The sequence below is a fragment of the Rhagoletis zephyria genome, unplaced genomic scaffold, assembly GCF_001687245.7.
Source record: "Rhagoletis zephyria isolate East Lansing unplaced genomic scaffold, Rhagoletis_zephyria_1.1 Rzeph_scaffold_01875, whole genome shotgun sequence".
NCBI lineage: Eukaryota > Metazoa > Arthropoda > Insecta > Diptera > Tephritidae > Rhagoletis > Rhagoletis zephyria.
The window spans coordinates 52982-61955 of NW_016158959.1; the positions used below are offsets into that span (position 1 = coordinate 52982).

At 36.2% G+C, this 8974-nt stretch overlaps 1 pseudogene; it reads right to left on the reverse strand.

The window, feature by feature from the left end:
• LOC108365452 (uncharacterized) overlaps positions 1 to 3772 on the reverse strand; it is an 8418-nt pseudogene extending 4646 nt beyond the window's left edge.
• Positions 3773 to 8974: the final 5202 nt, after the last annotated feature.

The following is an 8974-nucleotide window of genomic DNA, read 5'->3' on the forward strand; positions in this document are numbered from 1 at the left end:
CGAGTTAGTTTTTTGAATCCGAATTAAGATTAGAAATTTTAGCTACGTTATTATTACTTTTATTAGGTTTATACTCAAACTCGCGAACAAACGCCCCGGTCGGCCAAAATGAACTATTTAGTAGTGAATCAAAATCTTCGGAAGCTACATCAATTTTAAAAGATGAAATATCGCGATCGTATTTAAAATTAAATTTACGAATAAATACATCTTTAGTTCTAATTTTAGTCGATATGTATGACTTTATATCATCCGAAGAAGTATCTTTAGCAAATCTAGAGACAAAGATTGGTCTTCTCGGAGGAATTACAACCACCTTTTTGGTAATGATTTCTGATGTGCGGGGCTCCGAATTATTAGGACGAACTAAGTTAGACAGTGCAGCTTGAGATGTTGATGGCAACACTGTTAAATCAACGGTTTGACTATTTTTAGAAGTAGACCTAGTAGATATGGCTTTAGATATCGGAGGCTCCAACGCCTGAGGGTATGGAGAAGATAGATTAATAAGTTCCAAGGACTGGGATGGAGGATTTTTTTTACTAGAATCCGTGGCTGTCTTTATAGGTGGACTACTAACACGCCCACCTTTATTTTCTCGGCTATCCTCAGAGGGCGGAGGGTTGTCGAGACAAGTGAAAGACCTAAACATTTTTTCGTAATGCTTAAATTTCTCAACAAGCACCGACAGATCCTTCNAAAACAATTGTACAACAACAATATATTATATGAAAAAAAAATACTCGGCACATGCAGTTAAGAATATCAAGTTAAATTAATAAAATTTACAGGAAATTTTGATGCTTTACTTATCTTTAAATTGTGCACCAGAAGTTTATTAACACTTTTTTTAATTTTTTACTTTAATAAGCGTAAACAGCTTTATCAAACACAAAATTTAAACAGATCACAGAAAAACACAGCTTCACAGCTTGACGNAGCTTTATAAAACACAAAATTTAAACAGATCACAGAAACACACAGCTTCACAGCTTGACGTTTGAGTATACTGCAAATTTCATTTATCAAAGAAGATTTATTTAGTAACCAAGGAGGGCGAAGATTGTATCTTGGTAACGATAATTTGGCCGGCAAGCAATTCTCTTTTGCGTAGATAGAACACTTGTAGATAGCTGAAGATATTTTAGGTGTTCGAGTGCGTGATGTTTCCGAATGAAGACAGTATTTACAGTGTTCTTTGAAAGAATACTTAGAATCTAATACTAAACTTAAAAACTTAAGTGAATCTTCACAAATAATGTTTACACCGTTAAAATTGCACAAAGGAATAGAACAACTACGTTTCTTACAAATATGGAGTAATTTAAGATTTACTAGAAGAAAAAGAAGCGCCTGAAGAAAGGGACCAATGGGAAATTCGGGATAGGATATTTGAAAAGGTAGACATTACTGTGTGCAGGTCAGAGCTTTTAGAAAATAATAATACGTCATCAGCATATATTTGATGGGAAACCGTCGGAAAATCCGAAAAAATTACACTAAGTTCATTGAAAGCTATTTTGAAAAGAATAACAGGAAGGGGAGAACCCTGCGGTGTGCCGTTATCAAGGGATAAGGTAGGAGATCGGATGTTGGAAATTAGAACACTGACCTTACGATTGGACAGGAAGGATTTTATAAAATTGAAGATTCTCGGCCCAACCTTCCATTTATCTAGTTGTCTTAAAATACATGGATTCCAATGCGATCTATAGCTTTTAAAAAATCCAGTGATATCAAAGATATATGATTCCTACAGGACAGGACATCAGAAATAACGTGGTCACGATGTAAGAGGGCATCAAGCGTACCCTGACCTTTCTTAAAAGCAACCTGGTTGTGATGAATGAATTTTTTTGAGTTTACAAACCATGAAAGTCTGGTAGCAATAATTTTCTCTGACAGTTTACCTAAGCAAGGGAGGAGAGATATGGGACGATAACTGTTAACTTCAGACGAGGGTTTGCCAACTTTTAAAATGGGAATGACTGAACTAGTTTTCCAAAGGTGGGGATAGTGGCCTACTTTAAATATGTTATTATAATGTCTGAGAAGGTGTGAAAGAAGGGACATACGAAGATGGTTCATAATGGGGTATGAAATTTTATCAAAACCCGGGGTTCTACCTTTAACCGCCGAAAGGGCAGATCGTAGTTCCAGCANGGTGTTCGAGTGCGTGATGTTTCCGAATGAAGACAGTATTTACAGTGTTCTTTGAAAGAATACTTAGAATCTAATACTAAACTTAAAAACTTAAGTGAATCTTCACAAATAATGTTTACACCGTTAAAATTGCACAAAGGAATAGAACAACTACGTTTCTTACAAATATGGAGTAATTTAAGATTTACTAGAAGAAAAAGAAGCGCCTGAAGAAAGGGACCAATGGGAAATTCGGGATAGGATATTTGAAAAGGTAGACATTACTGTGTGCAGGTCAGAGCTTTTAGAAAATAATAATACGTCATCAGCATATATTTGATGGGAAACCGTCGGAAAATCCAAAAAAATTACACTAAGTTCATTGAAAGCTATTTTGAAAAGAATAACAGGAAGGGGAGAACCCTGCGGTGTGCCGTTATCAAGGGATAAGGTAGGAGATCGGATGTTGGAAATTAGAACACTGACCTTACGATTGGACAGGAAGGATTTTATAAAATTGAAGATTCTCGGCCCAACCTTCCATTTATCTAGTTGTCTTAAAATACATGGATTCCAATGCGATCTATAGCTTTTAAAAAATCCAGTGATATCAAAGATATATGATTCCTACAGGACAGGACATCAGAAATAACGTGGTCACGATGTAAGAGGGCATCAAGCGTACCCTGACCTTTCTTAAAAGCAACCTGGTTGTGATGAATGAATTTTTTTGAGTTTACAAACCATGAAAGTCTGGTAGCAATAATTTTCTCTGACAGTTTACCTAAGCAAGGGAGGAGAGATATGGGACGATAACTGTTAACTTCAGACGAGGGTTTGCCAACTTTTAAAATGGGAATGACTGAACTAGTTTTCCAAAGGTGGGGATAGTGGCCTACTTTAAATATGTTATTATAATGTCTGAGAAGGTGTGAAAGAAGGGACATACGAAGATGGTTCATAATGGGGTATGAAATTTTATCAAAACCCGGGGTTCTACCTTTAACCGCCGAAAGGGCAGATCGTAGTTCCAGCAGCGTAAGATCGGCATCCAATTGTCTAGCCGACGACGTCAGTCCATTAGGGGATGGGCGAGGAGCGCGGAGTAGGGCAAGCTTAGTAGCTGTAAATTCAGGTGGAAAATTGGAATCAGAAGAGGAGTTGGAAAAATGAGAGGCCAATTCTAGAGCTATATCACGAGGATATAGTAGATTGCCATTCGGGGATTTTAGGAAGGAGAGAGGGGAATGCGAGGGTAGACCTGTAAGCTTTCTTATGTCAGGCCAAACTTTTTTAGTACCAGAAGAGGCAGTAATGGTGCTGGTACATTTTCTGAAGCATGCGACCTTGGCAGCTTTAGTACTCAGCGAAAAAGCGCGTTGGCTTTCTTGTACAGAATGAGGTTTGTGGAGGTATGATTGCGCTTGAACTCACGCCACGCATATTGTTTGCTCTCTCTTAATTTTGAAAGTTCACTGCTCCATCATAACGGACTTGGTCGGATTGGTCTAGTTGGTGTAAGTGGGATTCCTTTGTTGGCTGCAGAGCGAGTGATTTTTTGAATGCAGGATGTTTCCTGATTGATGTTAGACGAAACAGGAAAGGAGCAGGAAAACGTTTCGCAGGCGTATTAAAATTTTGCCCAGTCAGCTAAGTCAGTTTTGAAGTAGACCCTAGGTTTGAAAAACTTTAAAGGACGGGAAGGGATAGTGAAAATAATAGGAAAATGGTCACTACAATGAAGGTCATCTAAGAGGCGCTATGACACTTTGGGGGAGAGGGATGCAGAGCAGAGGGTAAGATCAATATGGGTCAAGGTATTATGGGTGGAGAAGTGGGTAGGGGATCCATCATTTAAAATGACACTGTTGGAGATTAAAATGGCGTCTTCAATTGCACGTCCTCTGGCATTCGCCGAAACAGAACTCCAAAGTGGACTCCAAGCGTCGAAGTCGCTAGCCAAAATAAAGGGGTGAGGGCCTGGTGGAAAAAGATTAGTAAAGTCTGTACTCTGGAAATTTGGTTAGGAGGACAGTAAGCACAGGCTATTGAAATTTTATTTGGGGTTTGAATTTCTATTGCTAGCGAGGAAATAATGGAAAGGGGGAGGGGAATGGGAATGTAGGGGAGGTTTCTCTTCACAAGGATAGCAATACCTTGTTTGGAAATAGCATTGTGAGGGAGATAGTACAAATAACCTATGTACGCTTTAGGGGTATGTGCTGATACGCCACTGGCAAAGTGAGTTTCATTTAAAAGCACCACGGATGGGTTAAGGGTTTTTATTAACAACTCAAGATTAACATAATTATTAAAATAACCGTTAATATTCCACTGAAGAAAAGAAATCATACGAGATATCAAAATAATTGGAGTGCATGTAAAAGAAAAAGTATATATGTAGATATGTATGTACCAAACAACACCATGAGTTTACTCCCTTCCATCTAAACAGTATGAACTCATTGCTGTGAACTGTATACGGGTAGTGGGAAATACCGTACAAACAGTGAGATTCATAGTTAGTTTTGAAATCAATGTTTAGCTGCAGTGTACTCATTTCATTTCAAATATGGCATTGATATACTCTTTCCAAATCAAGTCAAGCGAGTGAAAAATGCTGCTATGAAAAGCAAGTCGAGCAATCGAATGACACTCATTGACTTCCAACAATTAGTAGAGAATACGATAATTTTGAAAAAAATGGATATTGATGAAGTATTTTTTTTAAATATATTAGTTTTACTAAATTATTTAATTATCGACCTGATATACATTTATATAACTAGTCTACAAAAGAAATGCACTGTTACCTCAAAAGACATAGGCTTTATAAGAGACTTGAAAAATAAGTTGCTTTATTATTTAAAAACAGTTGCTGTTGAAAACTTAACAGATTTGCACAAAATTGCGCTTTTTTTATAGCCGCTAGCAAAAGAGCTCAGGAACTTTACCGAATCTGAGCAAAGATACACAACTGAGAATTCTGATAGTACAACGGAACCACAATTTTCGCATACACCTTTGTTACCTTCAGACAACTTTGACTGTTTTCAGTAGGGACAAAACGATACTAGTAAGTACAAGTACATACTCAATACTTTTCGTCCGATACCAAGCAATTTTGGTATCGATACTTTTGAACCGAGTACTGAGTAGGTATCGGAAGATAGTACTTGTATCGAAACCCGATTCAGTGACAATTTTATTCCTGGACTTTTATTTTTTAATGCAATTAGTATTGTGAATAGTTAAAAATTTTTGGCAGTTTAGTTGCCAACAAAAAGAAAGTCCTACAAAGAAAGACCCATTATCATCTAATTTAAGTCCGCTTTTTGTGAAAACTCATATTTGGCTATAGGAAGTATAGGTTCACGCCGACAGGCTTTGCGGCGGCGTCGTGGTCAACTTCAAAAACAATCGGCGGCGGCGGCGACGCCGGCGCGTTTGGAGACGCCGGCGCTGCTTCCCATAAGGTAGATTCCAAAGAGCCATGAGGGTACTAATCTTATAATGTCATCTCGTCAGCGTTAGGTATTCGCCCTTCCAATTCAGATTATAATTCTATTTAATTCATTAATTGAATTAGTTTTAACTTTAAGTTACTTTACTTCCTACTTGAATTAAAATGTTGACTGTCTGGCGCTGATGACTGGGCGAACAAAAGAAGGTCTGAGATAAATACATACATATACAAATAGCTCTCTATGTTCTCTACAGATCCGTATGTAATATTTAAACTTTAAGAAATAAAAAAATTTAAAGAGTTAAGTTATTGGGGTAATTTATGTCGCTATCAATAAATTTTTGCAAAAATCTTATTAACCGTTATGTTAAATTACGAGTTCTTACGATTTTTTTGGGATTACATATTGAAAACAAGGTTTGTCTACTTTTTTCCAAAAGTTTAACCCATCAACTCGAACCAGAACGGTCCTTTTTGACCCACTGTTAAAAAAAAATGTGGGTTCTAAGGAGAACCGAATGTAATGAAAAATAATACTAATTTTAACCAAAAAAAAGGAACTTTAACACTGTGCAGAAAACATTGCGATGCGAGCAGGGCATCGGAGCAAAGGTTTTTTTTCATCGCTCCGCTCTAGCTTTGCTCCGGTATTTTGTTTCGCTCCGAGCTCCGCTCTTGATCCACTCCCGCTCCCAATAAACAACTTTTTTTATTTATTTATTTACATATCAAGCCCTAACCACCAAACCCGATGCAGAAATGTTTCTAGATATGTGTATACACTTCTGCATCCAAAAGAAAACTAAAAAAAATTCCAAGTTAATTAAATATACATAATGGAAATTCATTTAACACAGTTTTTTTTTCAGTGACAAAAAATAATAATTTAAGTAAATTTATTAACTGAAATTTTTTTTTTAATTTTTATTGAGCTTGAGGCCGTTATTACCAAATTTTTTTGTTGAAAAACACCAATAAAATTATTTCAAAATAAATCGTTACTAGGCTAGAAAACAACAAAAACAAAATATTGAATTTTTTTTTTTAAGGAGCTAAGGAACAAATTAATTTGCTTAGCTCTTTGCTCCAGCTGCGCTCCAGCTAAAATCCTTTGCTCCTTAGCTCTCTGTTCCTTTGCTCCACTACGCTCCGAACCCCTGGATGCGAGGGAGCAAAACCTTCCTGGGGTTTGACCACCACTACAGAATGCTAATGTGTTTTTCAGACGTCCACCTAGTACTTGTATACGTATGTGGGACCCCAGAATAAAATACAAATGTAAAAATTAGCAAAAAAAAAGTGTTTGCTTTTTATTGAAAGTCTGTTTAAAATATTTAAAAAACAAGTAAGAAAGTCTAAAAAGTATTAAATATATGTTTTTCACCTTTCCGAAAGCTACGCTACATGGTCAGCCGGGGTGTATCAATTTTGAGAAAATTAGCGTCCCTAAATTCCGAGATATTGAAGTTTCAAGCATTTCTTTAAGTTACCGTTATAAGAAAAGCGGAAGTAATTTTATTCCGATTTGGATAATTTTCAACGTTTTGCTTTTATATGGCAAGCACAATAACCATACCAAGTTTGGTACAAATCTGTGGAACGGTTACCGAGATACATATATGTGATCATAAGTGGGCGGCGCTACGCCCTTTTTTGCAAAATTTTATTATAAAAGTATTTCTTGGTATAGAATTGTTCCACGCATCAATTTTGAATAAATTAGCTTTAATATTTACTGATTTATCGAAGATTTTGTATTTCTCTAAACTACCGTTATATGGGATGTGGGCGTGGTTATTGTCCGATTTTGAAAATTTTCGACCATTTGGTATGCTGTATCAAGGTCAACTACTGTGCCAAGTTCGAAAGAAATTGGTGCAGCGGTTAGCAAGGTATGCACATGTAACCATAAGTGGGCGTGGCTACGCACATTTTCCAAAGATTTATAATATTCTTATTTTTCGTTTAAAATTTATTGTAAATATCAATTTTGAGTGAATAATCTTTAGTAGTTACTAAAATATCGCAGTTTTCGCATTTCTGAAAATTACCGGTATATGGGAAGTGGGCGTGGTTACAGTCCGATTTCGCTCATTTTCAATACCAACCTACCTTGGATAAATGGAAACCTACATACCAAATTTCGTTGAGATATCTCAATTTTTGCTCGAGTTATCGTGTACACGGACGGACGGACAGACGGACAGATGGATGGACAGACAGACATGGCCTAATCGACTTCTCTATTCATTCTAAGCATTTATGTATACAGTTGTCTATATCTATCTCGATTCGGTTTGGCTGTTAAAAACAACCGTTATGTTAACAAAGTTAATATACCCTTGTACACAAGTGCGCTTGGGTATAAAAATACACAGGAAACTTGTCTTGTCTTCTGTTAAAACTGCTTTCTGAGATATTGGCATTAAAATTTTTGAAGTGTTTTAAATTTCTTGTTGTTGTAGTATGTGTATAACAAAGTAGTATTGAAAAGAATTGTCTACTGCGAAAAAAATCATTAGATTACCACTATTCGATCTTAATTTAACTATAATAAACGCTTTCGATCGAAAGATATGTAACCTATGTTTTTTCTGAGTTACGCTCGTTTTGGAAAAATAAAGGAGATCATGTTCTTGTCCAGTGGTCCAAATTATGAAAAAACTCCTTTAAAAATGTAATTTTCATTTCGTAAAATTGTGTTTTTATACAAGTAGTATTTAGTTCCTTCAAACGATGTATTTCAATGTACATGCATCCTGAAAATTTTGTACAAAATTCCTTAGGCGCCGAACGCCGCCGCCGCGCCGATATTTTCGCAACTCGGCGGCGGCGCGTGAGGAATGCCAAAAAAAGGCGGCGGCGCACAGTGTCGCGACTTCATATAAGCGTTGGCCAAAAATAGAAGGAGTTATAGTAGGTAAATGAAAATTGGTAGAGATAGTTAACGTAAGTAGACTAAGAAAAAAACTAAGTTTTGAGAAAATCAGCCCAAGGACACGCCCACCTTCCATATATCCTGAAATGAAAAAAACTTATATTTTCCAAAATTGTTGTTGGAATTGAACCAAATTTGGCTCGATTTGTCTCTGATATATAACTGAAAACTGTGTTTAATTATATGGAATTATCTCAAAGGACACGCCCACCTCCCATATATCCTGAAGTAAAAAATTCGAATAATTTCATGTAATTAGCTTAAACATAAACTTTATTTTTAGTTTTAGACAAGCAAAGAATATTTCTTATTTATTATTATCATCGCCAATATCTTCAATGTTATCGCAGAAATCATCCTCAGATATGATGCTTTCATCTTCCACAAAAACAAAATCTTTTATTTCATTTAGATCATATCTTCTTAAA